Source organism: Ambystoma mexicanum, chromosome 4q (assembly GCF_040938575.1).
Source record: "Ambystoma mexicanum isolate Mex_15411 chromosome 4q, UKY_AmexF1_1, whole genome shotgun sequence".
Lineage (NCBI taxonomy): Eukaryota > Metazoa > Chordata > Amphibia > Caudata > Ambystomatidae > Ambystoma > Ambystoma mexicanum.
Genome location: NC_090928.1, coordinates 1,094,232,067 through 1,094,252,277, shown reverse-complemented (window position 1 = coordinate 1,094,252,277; position 20,211 = coordinate 1,094,232,067). Strand labels below are relative to the sequence as shown.

At 47.0% G+C, this 20,211-nt stretch overlaps 1 protein-coding gene across 2 annotated transcripts in view; it reads left to right on the top strand.

Annotated features, from left to right (window-relative positions):
* The window catches only part of LOC138468205 (calpain-13-like), a 606,636-nt gene that overhangs the window by 542,930 nt on the left and 43,495 nt on the right, over positions 1–20,211 (top strand). The gene's annotated exons all lie outside the window — the stretch shown is intronic.

Sequence of the window (20,211 nt, the reverse complement as noted above, 5' to 3'; positions counted from 1 at the left end):
AAATACCCTTTGGGGAGGTGCAGCGCGTAATGGGACTTCTTGGCGATGTCTGAGATGTGCGAAGAGAAAGGGAGAGTGGAGTTGAAGATGACAGCAATTTTTTTTTGCTTTGCAGGAAAGCAAAGGAAGAGGGCCCAGTGTGGGTGGCCAGAATGTGAGAGGGAACGCAGGGGTAGGGGTCCCAAGGAGAAGGAACTCCTTCATACTAGCAAAAAAGCAGAGATTATTGGAAGCACACCAATCCTGAATCCTGGATAGACAGTTAGGAATGAGCGAGAGAGGAGTGGAGGCTGAGGGAAGACGGAAAGAAAGCGCAGTGTCATCCGCATAACACTAAAAGTTAGAGAAGGTAGAGATCAGGTGGGCCAATGAGGCCAAGTAGAGGGTGAAAAACCAGGGTGAGAGGATAAAGCCCAGGGGAACGTTACGGATAGATAGAGAAGTGACAGAGAGAATGGGACCAAGTTGGACCTAGGAGTGGTGGACCAAGTTGAAGGAAGTCAGCCACTCAAGGGCCTGATCCCTGATGTACAGGTTCTCACAGAGTCGATTGATCAGGATGGTGTGATTCACTGTGTCGAAAGCAGAGGAAAGATTAAGGAAGATTAGGACAGACGGAATGCTGGAACCAAGGTTAAAATTCTAGGGTGTTCATAAGAGCAGTTTCTGTGCCTCTGGCAGCTCTGAAGCCAGACCGATGGTCATGGAGACAACCAACAGATTCAGTGTGGAGAGTATGCTGGGAGATGGCCAGCTTTTCCAGGAAAGGGGAAAAGGAGATGGGCGATACTTTGCCAGGCAGAAAGGATCGGCAGATGGCTTCTTGATTGAGGAAGGGGTGCACAAGGGAGTGCTTAAGAGGAGAGGGGAAAGTTCCTGTGTCGAAAGAATGATTACAGAAATCTGCCAAGGCTGTAGCAAGGGTGTCAATATGGTCCTTGATGGTTCTGGAGGAGCAGTGTAGCACCTGTTTCAATGACACTTTCATAGATCGGACTTGTCTGGAATGCTCATTAGGTGTTGTCAGAGAGAAAGAGGAGAAAGAAGGAGGAGAGGGAGAGATGACCAAATGGGGGCTGAGAGAGGAAGAGGGAGAGGAAGAGGAGATAGAGGACAGGATGTCCTGAGTTTTAGAGAGAAGTGAGAGGCCAGAGCCATACAGATGGCCTGGGAGGAAACATGGGGAGGTAGAGACTGCAACAGTATTAGCCAATTGGTTCCAGCATTTAAAGAGTTTGGCTGTGTTTTTAGAGGCCGCCGAGTCACGGTCTTGAATGTGTGCTCTCTTTTTGGACAGGACTGAGAGTCTGTATTGCCATTGGAGCAGGCTGCAGGCCAGTTGGTGGAGGATGTGCAGAATGAGAAGAGAGAGAGTATCACAGAGGTTATGGAAAAGCCTAGAGAAGGGATTACAAGCATCCAGCTGGATGTTGAGATTTCTGATGAGGAGAAGTTGAGAGGTAGAGGCAAAGAGAGAAGAGGAGAGGTCGGCCCATTCAGAGAGGAACAGGGCGACCTGGCCATGTGGCCTGTAGATTGTGGCCCCAGTTAGAGAGAGGCCAGGAGAGATAGAGAGCATGCAGGCCAGGCATTCAAAGAAGAAGTAGGCCTGCATGGGGATGACATAGGCCAGGACCCACTCTGGAAAGATCCTCAAACTCCAGGACATTTGTTCCTATTTTTGGAGAGGATCTTTTAGCCCACAGGGAGAAGAGTGTCAAAACTCATAACAGAACTGGCCGTAAACCATGTGTTGGTGAGAGCAAGGACATCTAGGTTGAGTTATTTGAGGAGGTGACAGATTCAGAGGAGTGTTTGACAGCAGAACAAGAAGTTATTACCCAATTTGATCGAATCAAATCGATTGAATGGTACATTTGACCGAATTCGGCCAGCACCATTCCATCGATTTGATTCAATCAAGTTGGGTAAAAAATATTGAACATTGAGAGCGGGAGTTCTGGGGGTGTCGCCGCTCCCCATGTTTGGTATTTTTAGCCTTAGGGGATTTTGGGGTGTCCCCCGCTTCCTTAAGATTGGAGGCAGGGGACAAAAAAAGAAAGAATAGGGCACCCTGTGGCTTTGGCTCTGAGGAAGCGGATGAGAAATGGTAAGTGGGGGCTGGGGATGTATTGTGGGGCAGTGGACATAGATGTGGTTACTTTGGCTGTGGTAAAATTGCATTTGTGATGAAATTGACTAGCATCAATTCCACTGCTAACTATTCTGCCACGGTCAAACAACCCAGATCCAATGTGGAGCAGGTTGCCACATTTGAGAGAATTCATTTGAGGGGTAGAGGCTTGAGGTACTCCATGCAGAGGTGGTAGAGGGGTCTGAGGGTGAGCAGAGGAGGAAGATGAGGGTGCCAGAGACGTGGTGGAAGGAGTAGTAGGTGAAGGGGAGAAGTTGATAAGACACAGGAAATGCCTATTAAAAATGAGGGGATTGGGCTGAGGACCCTAAACTAAGATGGCGCCATTCAGATAGACATTATAATGATGGTCTTGGAGGAGTCGAAGGGATCCAAGATGACCTCCAACACAGTGCCACTGTTAATGGGAGAGGAGGAGAAAGGAGAGAGAACAGAGAGCATATTAAGGTTTCATAGGTCTGGAGAATGGACAACAAATAGGATGTCAGTGAGAGTGTGTCTGGAGGAAGTACTGGTGTAGGTGTAAGCGATAGGGAGGCCTGGGTTGGAGACCAGGATGTCCCTCCTGAACTTCCTCCTTACAGACTTAGTAAGAGGGATACGATAAGAGAGAGAGTAGCAGTTAGAGATGTTGGGAGAGACAGAGAGCACCATACTAAGTGTGAAGGTGGTAGGCAGAGGAGAAGGGGGTGAGAGAAGAGAGAGAGACACACAGCCCTATGGCACACAATATGCAGACAAAGGATGAGGTGGGGGGCCGGGGTCACAACAAAGGAAGACACAGCAAGGGAACTAGTAACTCATAACAATGAACGGTACACCTTCCGGGTATGTGGAATCTATCTAGGTGGGAGCCTACAGAGTACCAGCAACAATGCCACAGTTTGCGAAAACACGCAGCTTTGACTTTCCCAGAAGGGGGAAAAAGGCAATGTTTTTGAGCACAACACATTACAACACACCAGATTTGACTTACCTGATCAGTTGCAGCAGGTCGATGGCTGCAGGCTACGTGCTACCACGGCACACACCGGCACACACCACTGGATCTATCCTTAGCATCTGGCCATTTGCCAAGGGGGCTTTCACGGCAGGGAGTGCCTTTGTGTGGCTGATTTTAGGGCCCGCCAACCAATCAGAGCAGGTGGGAGGGAGCGAGGGAGGGCACACCCACTCTTTGACGCAAGAATAAAACATTTACAAATGCACAACTTACTGTGCCATGGAGAACCTGTCCTCACCCCAGCACCGGAGAAGTTGACATTGGCATTCTCTGATGATGGTGGGGATAGCCTGTGGGAACAGAGGAAGAAAACAAATGTCAGTGCATATTTACCTGCTGTCTGCGTAGGGGTCCTCCTGGTCCAAACATGCCCAAACAGGAATTACCCTTTTCTTCGACTGCCCTTTGCTTGGGAGGCCTGGGTATGAGACACCCTTGATCAAAGAGTTAAGAAAAGAAAAGAAGAGGCAGGGCTCAGACCAGGTGACCTAGATCCACTTGCACTTGCTCAACGACTGCAAAAAAAGAGGCTGAAGGGCTGCTTAAGAAGGGAAAAAGAGGGGCAAACCAGGAAGGCATTAACAGGTTAAAATGATTGACAGGTGGGCAGGGTTTAGGCCAGGAGACCTAGATCCACTTGCACTGGCTAACCAACTGCAAAGTAAAAGAGGCTGGAAGGCTGCTTAAGTAGGGAAAAAGAGCGGCACATCAGGAAGGCACCAACAGTTTAAAGTGATTGACGGGTGGGCCTTAGGCCAGGTGACCTAGATCCACTTGCACCTGCTCACCAACTGACAAGGAAAAGAGGCTGGAGGGCTGCTTAAGTAGGGAAAAAGAGCGGCACATCAGGAAGGCACCAACAGTTTAAAGTGATTGACGGGTGGGCCTTAGGCCAGGTGACCTAGATCCACTTGCACCTGCTCACCAACTGACAAGGAAAAGAGGCTGTAGGGCTGCTTAAGTAGGCAAAAAGAGCAGCAAACTAGGAAGGCACCAACAGTTTAAAGTGATTGACATGTGGGTGGGGCTTGGGCCAGGTGACCTAAATCCAATTGCACCTGCTCACCAACTGACAAGGAAAAGAGGCTGTAGAGCTGCTTAAGTAGGCAAAAAGAGCAGCAAACCAGGAAGGCACCAGCAGTTTAAAGTGATTGGCAAGTGGGTGGGGCTTAGGCCTGGTGACCTAGATCCACTTGCACCTGCTCACCAACGGCCTTGAAATAAACCCCAGTTTAACATAGGCGTAGGTGTATTAGGCATCCTGCTTCATCATAGGATACACCCTGAGGCAGGAAGAGCTTGGGTGCTCCTATTACATGTGGGATTAGTGAGCAAACATAGCATGTGCCACTCGCCCTCTCCTTTCCCACATCATCATACCAGATGGTTCTATATGATATAATTTTCCCTTTATCAGTGTCATGATATAACCCCTCTTTATCAAATAAATCTCTTTTGCCTCTATTCACAAGCATTTAATTGTGTAAGACGATTCCCTTTAAAAAACAAGAAAACCAAAAATATGAATCCAATACTAATGAATGTTAACATCATTATACTCCAAAAAATAGAAAACTTTTTCTGTATATTTATAAAGACATTGTCCTGAAAAACACTCTCTCCTTCCTCCTTTGTTCATCTTTTATAAAGTCGTATAGCTGAAAAATAGTTAATGAAAGTTCAATGATACTTCGCATCATGTTGCCCTCTGCTCAGTATCTCAGTGGGAGGTGGTGGTCTTGTCTTTGCGCACATCAGCTATGTGGACCCATCAACGCCAACCTTCTATTTTAACTACGCTATACAAATAAACAAAATACATTGTCTGCTAAGATGTATATTTAAGTGATTTTGTAAGTTCAGTGAGATACATATGGAATTCTCCTCCCAGAATGTTAGAAGAAGCGTTAGCGTCAGAGATTGTATGTGGTGTAGGTATTGCTGCATGCATTCTCTGGCCTGTAACAATCTCAGGTGGAGTGAGATGATGATCTCCTCCAGGAGAATTCTGCAAAGCAAAGAGTACAAGAGGCAAACTTACCAAGAATTGTGTTAGTTTTGCTAAGTGCTGTTTTAGTAAACCATTCATCTTCACAACCAAACCGGTTGCTTGTGGGTGATAAACTGTGCACAGTTTGTGCCTGATCCTGAGTAGTGTAGTGACTTCTGTAAACACATTGCATCGGGGATCGCCCACCTCGGGAATACCTCCCTCACCAAGACCTTCACCACTGAGCATGCATCATTATGGGCACAGGAACTAGCCTCAAGCCAATGCATAAATGGCCACACTACGGTAAGCATGTATCTGTAAGAGGTACATCTTTTTTGCATTTCGACATAGTCCATAAGCAAGTGCCGGAAGGGCCCCTCTGGATGCAGTAATGTTCCCTGTACTACTCTCAAAGTATGACTTGGTAGGAACTTTTTTCAAATCATGCAATTATTCACAAATTCAGAAACAAACCAGTCCTCGCTTATCCCTGCAGCCATATGCTCTTTTGAAATGTGGGTGGCGTAGTGAAGCTGCTTCAGTGCTACATTCAACAATTCTTTAGGCATTACCACCTTGCATGTCCTATCATGCTGCCAAATTCAATCTGTCAGTGACAAAGACCACCCTATTTGCATACACAGCTCTTTTTCATCATTTGGTGCATCTCCCTGCAATTCTATTATTTGTACTATAACGGTTGCATTAAAGCTCTCTGGCAACTTATCTTTTTCCTGGCAACTTATCTTTTTCCTTGCTAGTTTTTATCAATACTATAAGAGGTACCATTTCTTATTTGCCAGGGAACAGCACATGTGTCCCTTCTGGCAGATATTCTGCTTCTTTCGCTGCGTTGTATGCTTTTTTGTAATCCAATTAAATGAAATGTTGCCCTTCTGCATGGGACTTGCACTTTATTAGTGCCCATTCTACAGGGAGTGGCAGATCATCTAATAATTAACTCAAAAGTGTTGCATGTTGCAGTGGATTGGCATCACTTTTGTTGTATCCTCTCCTCTCTCCTCTCTCACCTTGCTAGTTCTGAATGTACAGTAGATGTTACGTATGCAAAGTCTGAACAAATTTGAACTGCTTGCCCTTCTGATATTTTTAGTGCCTCAATCAATGCCACACATTCTGCTGCTTGTGTGGAGTTGTGCGTTGGCAATTGGGGCTGTAGATAGACTATCAATTTCCTTTCTTCGTGTATTCCATGTTTGTGTCCCACTACTGCTGAACCAGAATGCCCCTCTCCTGAATTGGGTTGATACATCAGCTTCCATCAATACAAATCATGCCTCCCCCCTCAAATATTTCTTTTACTAGGGGGTTCACTTCATTCCTGTCCATACACGCCACACAGGCAACCCAGCATAATTTTTGATGCTTTCTCAATTTGCCAATTCAGCTGCAGCACATGCCTGCTCACAAGGAAAGTGTCCTTGCATCACTGAATCAAGTCCCTTCTTTTGTGTCAATACTGCTGTCATAATCCTGCTATCTGAATGGTAAAATAAGTGAAACTTATCTTTATAATTGGGTGTAGCCAGCACTGGTGCGTTTACTAATTCATGTTTTAGTTCATCAACATTTTCACCCATTTTAGCTGTCCAATTTATGCTGCTTCTGTTGTCTGAGCTTCCTTAAGTGCTTGGAGATCTGGCCTGATGTAAGTAGAGAAATTGAAAACCCATGCTCTGCTATAATTACATAATCCTAGGAACTGTTGCATTTCTTTCACTGTCTTTGGTCTGAGTATTTTATATATTGCCTCAACTCGCTCAGGTGTTATTTTTCTCCCATCTGCTGACATGATCTGTCCCAAGTAACCTACTTCTTGTTGACAATACTTTAATTTTTCTTTGCCCACTTTGTACCCTTTGTCAGCTAGTATTGCCAGTAGTGTCGCCAAGTCCTTTCTGCACTCATCTTCTGTTGTGCTACACTCCAAAAGGTCATCCACGTATTGTATCACTATACTTGCAACCTGTAGATTGCTCAAATCCATTTATATTACCATGTTTAATATGATGGGTCCCTCACAGTACCCTTGGGGCATTCTTGTGTGTTCAAATCTGGCCCTACGATACGTAAATGCAGTGAGATACCTAGAGTCAGGATGCAGGGCAATAGAGAAGAATTAATTTGTCAGTTCTGCTTCTGCGAAGTAGCGTGCCTCTGCTGGGATGCTGCACAAATTATTGCAGGGTTTGGAACTAGTGGGTACTTGGTTTCAATAATGTTATTAAGATGGTGTGAATCCTGTATGAAACACTGCATTGCTCCCTTTGATGTTAAACTCAGCTAGATTGCTGTATGTCTCGTATTTGCCCTTGTCTGCTTTTCCCAAAGGGGGTATTGCTTTACTCATGGTAGCAGTGCTCCTTCTTTTATTTTAATGTACAATGCCCCAGCCCCATTCAGTATGCCCACATCATGGGGTCCTTTGTTCCATGTTGTGACCTTTTGGAACATTTTCTAAATCCTAAAGCATGTATTGTGTTTCTTTTTTCTCCAATTGTGTCATTTGTGGCACTGCTCTTTCTTTTAGCTGTACCGGACATGGTATGCTCAATTCAAACACTACCTCTCCCTCCACTTCTTCTTTTGTAGTGAACAACTCTGTGTATGTTACTCCTGTCAGTGTGGGATCAATGCACAATATTGATCGACAAACCATGTTCTTGTCATCTGTCGCAACTAGTATAATCATGTCTTTTCTCACTACTACTTGCTGTAGGTATAGCAGTGTGTGTGCCTGGAGTGATGGTAGGGGGCACTGTGGTCTGAACAGGAATTCATTGGACAGTTGATACATGTTCCCCTCTATTCCAGGGACCCATCCAAGCAGCACCTGCACCCCGTACAAAAACATCTGTGTGTGTGGGTATCCCTCTCAATGTGCTGCCGATGTAGAATGCCTGTATATATATATATATATATATAAATATACATATATATATGTTTAAAAATTGGTGACAAGGCAGACGCTCTGTTGCCAGTCAAGTTTTCCTGCATTAGCTTCTCCTCCAAACGCACGTTTTCATGACTCCATCAATCTTCAGGGCGGCTGTGTTTCTTTGCTTTTTCAGGCGAGTCTTCATTTCCTTTTCAGGTGTGGCAAGTTAATTGACTCTGAGGATTCTGGTACTTGTATTTTTCGCAATTAATTTTTCTTGCAAGTGGCTAGAAACAACTCCCTCCATAGCACAAATCTTCCCCTTGATGGGGGGAGGGAGAAAGTCATGGTTGTGGCTCTCCATTGTAAGGCATGATGGCCCTGCTGCTGCTGCCTTTTGTGCCCTGGACTCATGGAACAATGTTTAAAAATTGGTAAACAAGGCAGGCGCTCTGTTGCCAGTCAAGTTTCCTGCATTAGCTTCTCCTCCAAACGCACGTTTTCATGACTCCATCAATCTTCCGGGAGGCTGTGTTTCTTTGCTTTTTCAGCGTGTCATCATTTCCTTTTCAGGTGTGGCAAGTTAATTGACTCTAAGGATTCTGGTACTTGTATTTTTCGCAATTAATTTTTCTTGCAGGTGGCTGGAAACAACTCACTCCATAGCACAAATCTTCCCCTTGATGGGGGGAGGGGGAAAGCCATGGTTGTTGCTCTCCATTGTAAGGCATGACGGCCCTGCTGCTGCTGCCTTTTGAGCCCGGGACTCCTGGAACAATGTTTAAAAATTGGTGACAAGGCAGACGCTCTGTTGCCAGTCAAGTTTTCCTGCATTAGCTTCTCCTCCAAACGCATGTTTTCATGACTCCATCAATCTTCAGGGAGGCTGTGTTTCTTTGCTTTTTCAGGCGTGTCTTCATTTCCTTTTCAGGTGTGGCAAGTTAATTGACTCTAAGGATTCTGGTACTTGTATTTTTCGCAATAAATTTTTCTTGAAGGTGGCTGGAAACAACTCCCTCCATAGCACAAATCTTCCCCCTGATGGGTGAGGGGGGAAAGCCATGGTTGTGGCTTTCCATTGTAAGGCATGATGGCCCTGGTGCCGCTGCCTTTTGAGCCCGGGACTCCTGGAACAATGTTTAAAAATTGGTGACAAGGCAGGTGCTCTGTTGCCAGTCAAGTTTTCCTGCATTAGCTTCTCCTTCAAACGCACGTTTTCATGACTCCATCAATCTTCAGGGAGGCTGTGTTTCTTTGCTTTTTCAGGCGTGTCTTCATTTCCTTTTCAGGTGTGGCAAGTTAATTGACTCTAAGGATTCTGGTACTTATATTTTTCACAATTAATTTTTCTTCCAGGTGGCTGGAAACAACTCCCTCCATAGCACAAATCTTCCCCTTGATGGGGGAGGCAATTCTGTGCCTTCTCCACAGGCCTGCACCATTAGTTTCAGTTGATACAGAAATGACCCTCTCCACAGGCCGACCACCTTAGCAATTATGCCCTATGTTAATGTGCTTAGAGTTCAGTTGCTCCTCACTCCATTCAACAACGCCCTTTGCACGTGCTAGACAGCTCCTCCAATATTTACATGTTATTTCGACTCTGGTGCTTCCGTGACATCCACAGCCACAATAAATGGACACACACACACCACTTGCACCTAATCACATTAAATCTACTGCTCCTCCAACACAACATCAATGCCTATTCCTTTCCTTTTCTACTTCACACCCTTTAATAATCTTTAACCCATGAAATAAAAATGATACCAATTGCCTGCACTATGCACAACTCCATCTAATGAGGTCCACCACTTACTACGCAACCCTCTGCTCTAACGAAGATGTGACACTGCCCACTCACTCCCTATCAGGTGAGCGGACCTAAAATCTAAGAATGCTAAGCCAACTGCCTTCCACCTCTTGAGGGTGCATCCTATGCACCATAAAAATAATCTCTCCCTCTACCTGCACGTTCGTGCACCAGTACACACACGTATCCTTTTTTGGAGATTCTCCACTTCTCTTGACCTCAGAGTCTCCATTTAAATACCCGTACCCCTTCTGAGCAAAGGCAGCACTTTAACCAGGCAGAACTTTTGGATCTCATCATCTGCGGGCCTCCTCAATGTTTGAGCTCTTTGGATTGGTCAGCAGACGCTGCCCTGCACTCGTCCGGGATCCCCCCACATCTGGTCAGGAAAACTGATCAATCCCTGTAAGGGCCACCAATTTTGCTCACTCGGTTGCCTTAGAACTCACTAGTAAAAATTAGTCTAAAAAGGAGTGTACACCTGGCAAGAAGTAACACAATTTATTCTGGGCAGAGTCACAGCTGGGAAAGCGAAATTCAACAGAACGGGGAACAGAACTGCATGAAAAGTGCTGTCAAAGATATGCCTGAAAAACAAAAGCGTTTATGATCTCCTAAACTAGCATCAAAACACATTGCAACATTAGGACATTTCTACATGAAAGATTGATTGGCGCGATTGTGCCATTCACCTATAGACGGACATACATTATCTCAACATGATTGGGTCCCGCAAACCTTACCCCACCACCCTTGTCTGCCCTTGTGACATCACAATCAAACCCCCAATTCCCACATTAGCAGTGCCAATTTATTGAAATATTTGGGTTGACCAGCAGATCTTTAGTCAACTATTGCTGATCATCCACATCCGTCTTCTCACAGAAAGGCATTTGATCATGAAACTGCCAGAGCCTTGAACCACCAACAAGTTACTATTTTAATCTTGCATCTTAGGAACTCTTTGAACTTCTTCCAAGGCTAGGATGAGCCAAGGGGCAATTTGAGATGGCCATGCCGTGCAATCCTGAGAATGTGTAATTTGCAATCTGCTGCCAGCCTCTGATGCTGCTAAGCAAGTTAATAAAATGTGAACTAGTTTCTAAAAAATCATGCTTTGAGGCCTGTTCATGGTGCCTCGTTCTAACATCAAACCTTGTATACTACCTGTGACTTAACATTATTGCCTATATGTTGTTAGTTTAAAAAACAATTATTAAGGACAGTCTCCAGCCTTTCATCATAATGGCTCTACTCTCCTAGCTTAGGAGATCCGTTGCAGAGTGGTAGGTCCCGATCTGCAGCACTGGTCATTCCTGATGTGCTCTGCCAGTGGTTAGGTGACAGATCATCTTTATGTCTTGGATGGCTCCTTCTTCACCACAGGCTGAGGGCTTTGGACAGTACAAATGTCCCAAAGGAAATCAAATCTGCGGCCTTAAAGGATCCAAGAGGATCTGTGAGGAATCTGCTGAAGGGGTGAGAACCCTCTTTTTTAAAGGCACAGGTCTCCAGGTGATTCATATAGAGCTAGCCTACTTACGCATACCAATCCCTACTCCTGGACAGAGTGGACTTTGCCCTGTTGATGTCACACCCAAAGTGCTTTGTTGCAGAGAAAGTGGAGGTGACAGGAAAGGGAAAGATATACAGTGAGAAACAAGATGGTGGAGGGCTTCTTCCAGTGACCAGAACGCTCCTGACTAGCCTACTCTCTCCCCTGCCCCTCCTTACTGACAACAAAGGCCTTTAGACATCCAGCACCTTGTGTGAGGCTGCCTGTGAATGGGTGGGCTTGTTTGATATCTTGGCCCAGGACAGCTGCCTGCTGTGTGACTGTGTAATGCTCACCTGTTATCCACGGGGACGTCACTCAGCCTGTTTTGACCTCTTACGACAGGGGCGCGTTGATTGATGTGGGCTCTTTGCTGCCTAGTTACTTCACTGGCAAGAGTCTGACAGGTAAGTATATTGAGTCTATTGAACAGTTCACTAACTTTGTTCCTTTCCTTCCTTAGATGATGGCCGGTGTCCGGGGATGGCGGCGTGCTGCTGAGATGAGTAGCGCTGAAGGTGAGTGAGAGCGCGATGCGCGATGCACCCCTTTCGTATTTGCATTGAACTGAGTTCTTTTTCTGTGTCTTTTAGGTGCCACAGCGTTTTCAGCGTGGATGCCGGTTATGAAGAACACATGTGGTGGGTAAGCGCGGTATGGGGCGCCTCTAGAGGTTTCCACGCTAACATGCAGATGGATGAGAAGTTCCGGAGACAGAGTTCCCCCAGAGCGGCTGGGATTCAGGTAAGCGTTTGAAGCTCGTACAGTATTTAAAAATGAGCGAAGATTTGCAGAATGCTTACTAATGCCTTTTTTCTGTTCTTTTCCCTTTTCCTTAGGAAGCGGCGTGCCTGGATGGGAATGACACCGCCAAAGATTCCCGCAGAACAGAAGGAGCGATGAATGATGGGCAGAAGCGCCGCAAGGTAAGGCTGTTCCTAACGGTGTTCTTGTTCTTGCAGGAGCTGAGCGCAGAAGAAAGATGCAGGCCTAGTGGAGACCGATCCGAACACAGTGAGTGTCACGCTGCAGGTGCAGAAAATGCAAAGCAAGCAGGGTGTGGCTTAAATAGTATCTGGATATCCCAGGTGTCTCTGGGCTGAACCACAACCAAAAGACTAGACCGCACATGCAGTTCTGGGAACCGAAATATGTGGGGGCATCCATCTTGTCCCCATCAATGCAGTACAAGTCAAATCCCCAATGTTATCCTATGGAAGTGAGTGAGTCTGGTGCCACAAGTGCCAAGTCTGACTCCAAGTGGGTCTTTGGAGGGATGGAAAGGTCCTTGAGGGCCATGTAGGTGATCGTGGCCTGGCTCCAGCCTGACATCTTGGAGGGCTAGGGACATGAGGGGCAGGAATCATGACAGTAGCCCCCCACAAGGCCCCTCTCAAGGTGGCTCTTCTGTCTGGTCCTGGTTTGGTTGGATGGTTTTGATGAAATCATCTAAGCAAGCGAGGTGCATGGATGTACTCACAAGGCTCCCTTGTCCTGTCTTGTGGACCATAGCCCTTCCAGTCTACTAAGTAGTATAATTTGGATCTGACGTACTTTGAATCTAGGATGCCCTTGACTCCCCGGAGACTACTACTGGCTGCGGTGGCGTTGATACCCGGGTCCCAGGTTGAACAGGTTTAAGGAGAGACACGTGGAACACAGGATGAATCTGCATGTTTGACGGCAAAGCTAGCCTGACCGCCACAGGATTTATCACGGAGGTGATGGTGAATGGACCAATGTGTCTTGGACGGAAAGTTCGGGCTCCTTTAATGTACACGTGTTTAGACTTCAGCCAGACTTTGTCTCCCACTTGGTAGTTGGGGGCCTTTGCTCGGTGTTGATCAGCAAACTTCTTTTGGCGATAGTTAGCTTGAAGTAGGTGTTCAACTACCCTTTTAAAGGTTTGAGAAATGGTTGTGTGCAATGTTTTGACTGCTGGCATTTCCAGGGTTGTGAGAACGTCCAACTCTGAAGTACGTGGGTGCCTGCCATACATGGTATAAAAGGGTGTCTGCCCAGTGCTGGTGTGTAGGGAATTATTATAAGCATATTCAGCTATCCATAATAGGTCGAACCAGCTTCCTTCAGCTTGGTGTAACATGCAAGGCAGATACTGCTCGAGCGTCTGATTTGTCGTCTCAGTTTGACCATCCGTTTGGGGATGGTGACTGGTGGATAGCCGGATGTCGATCTGGGCCATAGAGCAGCATTTTCTCCAGAAGTTAGATACGAATTGAGTACCTCGGTCTGAGACCAAAACTGAAGGAAACCCCTGAAGCCATACGATGCCTTCAAGAAATACCTTTGCCAGAGTGGAAGCATTTGGGAGCCCCTTAAGAGGAATGAAATGTGCCATTTTTGAAAATAGATCCACGACCACAAGAATAGTGTTAAACCCTTGACTGGGTGGTAAGTCAGTAATAAAATCGAGGGACAACGTGTGCCAGGGTGCTGGTGGGATTTCCAATGGTTGTAATAGTCCAGCCGGTTTCTGCTTGGATGACTTGTTTTGAGCACACACTCCACAAGATAGGATGAATTGGATAATGTATTTACGCCACGTGGGCCATCTATAATTTCGTTTTACCTTGGCTAGGGTTTTAGCGATTCCGGGGTGGCCCTCGATCAAGGAATCATGATAACCGGACATGACTTGTTCTCGTAGTTCTTGGTTTGGTAAGAATAAACGATTCTTGAAGTAGGGCAACTGATCTTTTATCATGTAATGTTCTCCTTGTGCACTCCACGCTTGTAATTGCTCCGGACTCATCAGGTTTTGGATTTCTTCATGTAATCCTTTCTGAGTTATGGTTGCTGTGATTCCTAGGAGCTTGTCACTCGGGATGATTGCTATTGGGTCAGGGGTCTGATACCCTTGCTTTTCCACCCCCATACGGGAAAGGGCTTCGGCCTTCCCGTTTTTCACCCCTGGTCGAAATGTAATCACGTAGTGATATTCAGCAAAAAAAAGAGCCCAATGTAGTTGTCGTGAGGATTGGGCCTTTGCCGTTTTTAAGTACTGGAGGTTCCGGTGGTCAGTTGTTACGGTGATTGTGTGTCTGGCGCCCTAGAGGTAGTGCCGCCATGCCTTAAAGGCTGACTTAATGGCCACGAGTTCTTTGTCTGTGATAGCATAATTGAGTTCAGGGGGTGTGAATTTACATGACCAGAAGGCAACAGGGTGTAACTGGTCCTTTTTGGGGTTCTTTTGTGAGAGGAAGGCTCCCATAGCCATGCTTGAGGTGTCCGTTTCCACCAGGTATGGGATGGGAGATCAGGGCGAGGGTGGCATAAGATTGGGGCAGATGTGAATCTTGCTTTGAGTTCCTGGAAAGCCTCCTCGGCTTCTGTTGTCCACTGGAATATTTTGTTGCTTTTCCTTAGTAATGGCATGATGGGATGCACGATTTGCGAAAATCCTGGATGAACTGGCGGTAGAAGTTTGTAAAACCCAGCATACTTTGAACCCCCTTGAATGAATTTGGGGATGGCCAGTTCAGGATAGCATGTACATCCATTCGGATTCCATCCGGGCTGAGAATAAAGCCCAGGAATTCCACCTCGGAGATGTGGAATGAGCACTTTTCGAGCTTGGCGTAGAGCTGGTGTTGACAGAGTTTCTCCAATACAGATCGGACGTGTTTAACGTGGTCCTGCTTTGATGCGGAATATACTAGGATATCGCCGATGTACACTAGAGCACAGACATCAATCAATTCCCGTAGGACATCGTTCCTGAAGTATTGAAATGCAGCAGGCACGTTGCAAAGGCCAAAGGGCATTACTTGATATTCGTACAAGCCATATTTGGTGCAAAAAGCGGTTTTCCATTCGTCCCCCTGTTTTACGCGAACATTGTGATATGCCCCCCTCAGGTCTAGTTTTGTGTAGATTTGGGCATCTTTGACTTGATAAAGCAATTCAGGGATCAGTGGCAGGGGGTAGCGGTTTTTTACGGTAATCTGGTTCAGTGCGTGATAGTCGATGCAAGTTCTCAAGTCCCCCTCCTTTTTTGGTACGAAGAATAGAGGACTGGCTTCTGGAGACTTCGAGGGATGGATGAACCCGTTGGCCAGGTATTGGTCAAGATGGGCCTTCAGGTGCTGGTTTCAGGTCGATTTGGCAATCGTATGGTTTATGCGGTGGCAGGGTATTAGCGTGTTCTTTCTGAAAGACATCTTGAAAGTCCTGGTATTCACTTGGTAGGGTGCCGATTGCCACAGTCGCACACGTGGGGGTTCTGGTGTCTATTGGTTGTTTCTCTTGGCAATAACATGTGTGGGCGCAAGTCTCGGGAAAGGCCAATTCTTTTGCTCGCCAATCGATTCGAGGATCGTGAGCTACCAACCATGGCATTCCCAAAATCTATCGGAACTGTGGTGCCTTAATGAGGTCGAAAACGATAGATTCTTGGTGTCCATCCTAGCACAGAAGGGTTAAAGCTGCAGTGCATTGGGATACTGGACCAGAAGCTATTTCCATGCCGTCGACAGTGGTAACAGTGTCGGTGGTTGATTTAGGGCATAACGGAAGCCCCATCTTTGCTGCAAGAGCCTGGTCGATGTAATTCCCAACGGCTCCACTGTCTATGTACGCTCTTACTGTGTGCATCCGAGATGGTTGTTGGTGATTGATCAAGACCACAGAAATGGGAGGTCTATAGTTCACTTTCTTCACTCGACAAGTGGACCCCTACACTTGCCGGGCTGGGGAGTTTTCCGATTCCTTGATGGTATCTTCCTTGTCCGTGGCCCCTACCATCATCCTCGGTGGCTTCACAGGGCACTCTTTAAGGAAATGACCTGACCTTCCACAGTACAGACATAACTGCTGGTGTCTCCTTTTATCCCTTTCCACTTTAGTCAAAGGGGATCTGACCCCCCGATTTGCATTGGTTCTCCTGAAACTTCCGTTGTTCAGGCAGTATTGTCCTTTGAACGCACAAACATAGTGCGAGGGTCCGGTCTGGTTCGATCTGCTCTTCGGTCCTGCAACCTATGATCCAGTTGAACAACAGGGTCAATGAATTCTGAGCAGTCTTTCAGGGGGTTCACTACTTGTGCGAGAACATCCTTGAGTTCCCCCAGCAACCCCTGATGAAATAACGTGGTTCTCTTCTCCACTGGCCATTCTGCTTCAACTACGAGTCTATTGAACGTGGCTATGTATGTTAATAGGTCTTGACTACCTTGGCGTAGGGACAGAAGTTCGTTGTCTAATGCCTGCCCATGAGTACGACGGGCAAACAGCTTTTCCATCTCATACTGAAAGCCCCTGAAGTTATGCAGCAAAGGATAGTCTTGGGCCACAAAGGGTACAGACCAGTCCGCGGCGCTACCACTCAGGTAGGATAGCACAAAAGCGACCCGTGATTGGTCATTCGGAAAGGCCCCTGGCCCATAAAGGAAGTGCAGGCGGCACTGGTTCATGAACGTTGCAAACCTCTTGGGATCCCCCGTAAATCGTTCGGGCGGGGCCAAGGGAACTGCCCCAGGAAGGGTTATCTGAACGCGATTGGCTGATGGCGCTGGCATCGAGGGCACGCTTCCCGGCAATGGTGCATGCCCTGCTTGTGACTGGAGAAGTTGCCGGCTTAAATCATCAGTGCGTTCTTTGGCTACTAGCAGCTCTCTCCTCAGGGCGTTGGTCTCCTGCCTGGCTGCATGTACTTCGGAACGTAGCTGCCCCAACATGTGGGCTAACTAGTCGGTTTCTGACGTTTCAATGACGCCCAGGTGGATTTTGATGTGAGGCTTTGCGTTCTGTAACGCTCACCTGGTATCCACGGGAACGTCACTCAGTCTGTTCTGACCTCTTACAACCTCAAACCCTTCCCTGGAGGCTATTCGACTGGAGACTGGGCCTGAAACACAGGATTGGTAGAGTTTAACTCCCTATTGTCTCTGTGTGCTTGAACCCCTTATTCCAGCCACTTGATACACACAGGCAGCTAGGTGTTGGGAACATGTTATATATGAAAACGATACATTTTCCTGGCCAATATTGATACAATGGACATGTGCAATTTTCATATCACACAGATCAGGTTTAGTGATCAAGCTATGCTAGTAATGAAACTTCATTGTTCCTGCACAAAACCTATTAAAGTAAAATCTGTTTGCATTAACTTAGTTACACACAGTGCAGGGAATATGTTAGTTCAGATTAGTAAAAATTGTGCCAAAGTGAACAGTGAAGTGGTTAGGTGCTGGATGAACCTAACACCGGAGGGAAAACAATGCCACTGGTCATCCTTGGAGGTCACTAGTACCATTAACGTATTCAAAGACATGGTAAAAGCAGAGCCCAAATGGAAGCAAAACATGTTTATGGAGGAAAAAGGGAAACCATTTGACAAAAGGATACATTTCCGGAAACAGAAAATGAGAGGGGACATTAGGAACATAAATAAAGACATTACTGTTGCACTGAATCAAAAGAAGGAAAACATATGCATGTTAAGGCAGCAATACAATGCAGGAATACATCAAAGGGAATCAGCACTTTTTAGTACAAATAATAAGTAAAGATGCCAGAAGGATCTGGTGTAAATTAAATAATAAGGACCAGATACAATGCACAGTTTAGTCTTCTTCTGTCTCAGAAAGTGACTGGGTCGCACATTTCTCAAAAGGCTTTGACATCAGTGTGGCCAATTCCAGACCAGAGAAATTGTGTGGCCAGGTTGAACAGTGGACATTTCAGTTTGATAGAGAAGATATAAAAAGGATTATTGACAAATCAAAGAACTCTTGCTCGTGTGGTCCTGATGCTATGTACATGTGCCTCCTTAAAAACAACATTGATCTATGGGCTGATATACTGTTCAATCTCCTACTCACTGTTCAACCTCACTTTCTACCTGCAGCTTTCCTCAGGGCTCTATCCTGTCGCAGTGGCTCTTCAACATCTATCTCGCCCATCTTGCCCACTTGATCTCTTCCTTCTCTCCTCATTTCCAGTGTTATGCTGATGACACACAGCTCTACTTCAAGCTTCCCTCCACTTCCTAGGCCTCTCCCTCTCTTATAACTCTCTGCCTCCCTGCTATTCAGGCATGGTGGATTGCCAATGATCTGCCAGTAAGACTGAGATCCTTCCCATTAGGACTCCTGCACCCTGCTACCCCCCTACTCTGTGGCTGCCCCGCTGGGGCCTCTCCCCTCACCATCCTATGGGGGCAAAAACCTTGTTGTCATCTTCCACTCCTCTCTCTCCTTCTCCTCTCACATCTTAGACCTTGCCAAGAAGGGCCGCTTTCAGCTTCTCCCCTTCCTCTGCTTCCCCCAGAAACCCAATGTCTCAAGAGCTCTGTTCCTCTCTAGGCTGGACTATTGTAACAGTCTCTTCCTCAACCTGCCTCTTCCTCAACCTGCTTCTTTCCTCCCTTCGCCCCCTCCAAACTTTTTCAGAATAGGACTGCAAGGCTTATCCTTGGCCTCAAGCCCAGGGGCTGTATCTTTCCAGCCCTAAAATCTCTCCACTGGCTCCCGGTTGCTGCGAGGCTCACATTCAAGACCCTCTGCATCATCCACAAGGCTTTCTGGAATGTGGGACCCCGCTATAGCGAACTCTCTCTCCTTAAATATCTCTACAGCTCTACTTCAAGCTTCCCCTCACTTCCTAGCACTATCCCTCTCTTATAACTCTCTGCCTCACTGCTATTCTGGCATGGTGCATTGCCAACGATCTGCCAGTAAGAATGATATCCTTCCCATTAGCACTCCTGCTCCCTGCTACCCCCCTACTCTGTGACTGCCCTGCTTTGGACCTCTCTCCTCACCATCCTATGTGGGCAAACACCTTGTTGTCATCTTCCACTCCTCTCTCTCCTTCTTCCCTCACATCTTGGACCTTGCCAAGAAGGCCCGCTTTCAGCTTCTCCCCTTCCTCTGCTTCCCCCAGAAACTCAATGGGCCTCATTACGAGGTAGGAGGTACCCATGGTGCTATTAGCACCATGGCTACCCCCTTACTGCATACCGGGGCCGGGTTCTCGGAATGGGTACTTACCGGGTCATTCCAACCTTGGAGGACCCGGTAAATCCCCATTCTGAGAACCATTCCCCATTCCCATTCGAGCCCCCATAGGGCTCAATGGGAATGGGGAAGGAGCTAAGCCCAGCTGATGCAAGGCTTATCCTTGGCCTCAAGCCCAGCGGATGCATCTCTCCAGCCTTAAAATCTCTCCACTGGCTCCCGGTTGCTGCGAGGCTCACATTCAAGACCCTCTGCATCATCCACAAGGCTTTCTGGGATGTGGGACCCCGCTATAGCAAACTCTCTCTCCCTAAATATCTACTTGCTAGAACCCTTCGGTTCTCTAGCTCCAACTCTCTGCTGGTCAGATACTTTTCCAAGCAGAGAGTGGGGGGGGGTAGATCTCCCTCTTTGGCAGGTGCCTCCTTCTGGAACAGCCTATCTGCCCCTCTCAGACTGTAGCCAGACCTCTTTCAGTTCTGGAAACTTCTCAAGTCCTTGCTTTTCTCTACCTCTTTCCCCCTCTCCCTCCCTTGCTAATTCCACTCCTGTTGCTGTGACTGGCTGCCTGGTCCCTATGTGTCTTACAGGCTACCAGGCCCTCCTTATCAGTCTTACCAGCACTCCCCCTTAACAGCACTGCCCTCCTGGGCCCCCCACTCCGTGACCAGCATCCCTCCTGAACCTGGTCCTCCCCCTTCATAGCACTTTGTCAGTGTTCCCCACTGGTGGCACCTCCTGGCACTTACCCCTGGCCCTGCCCCCCCTTCAGCACTTGCCTATCCCTGGTGCCCCGCCCCACCCCCGCCTG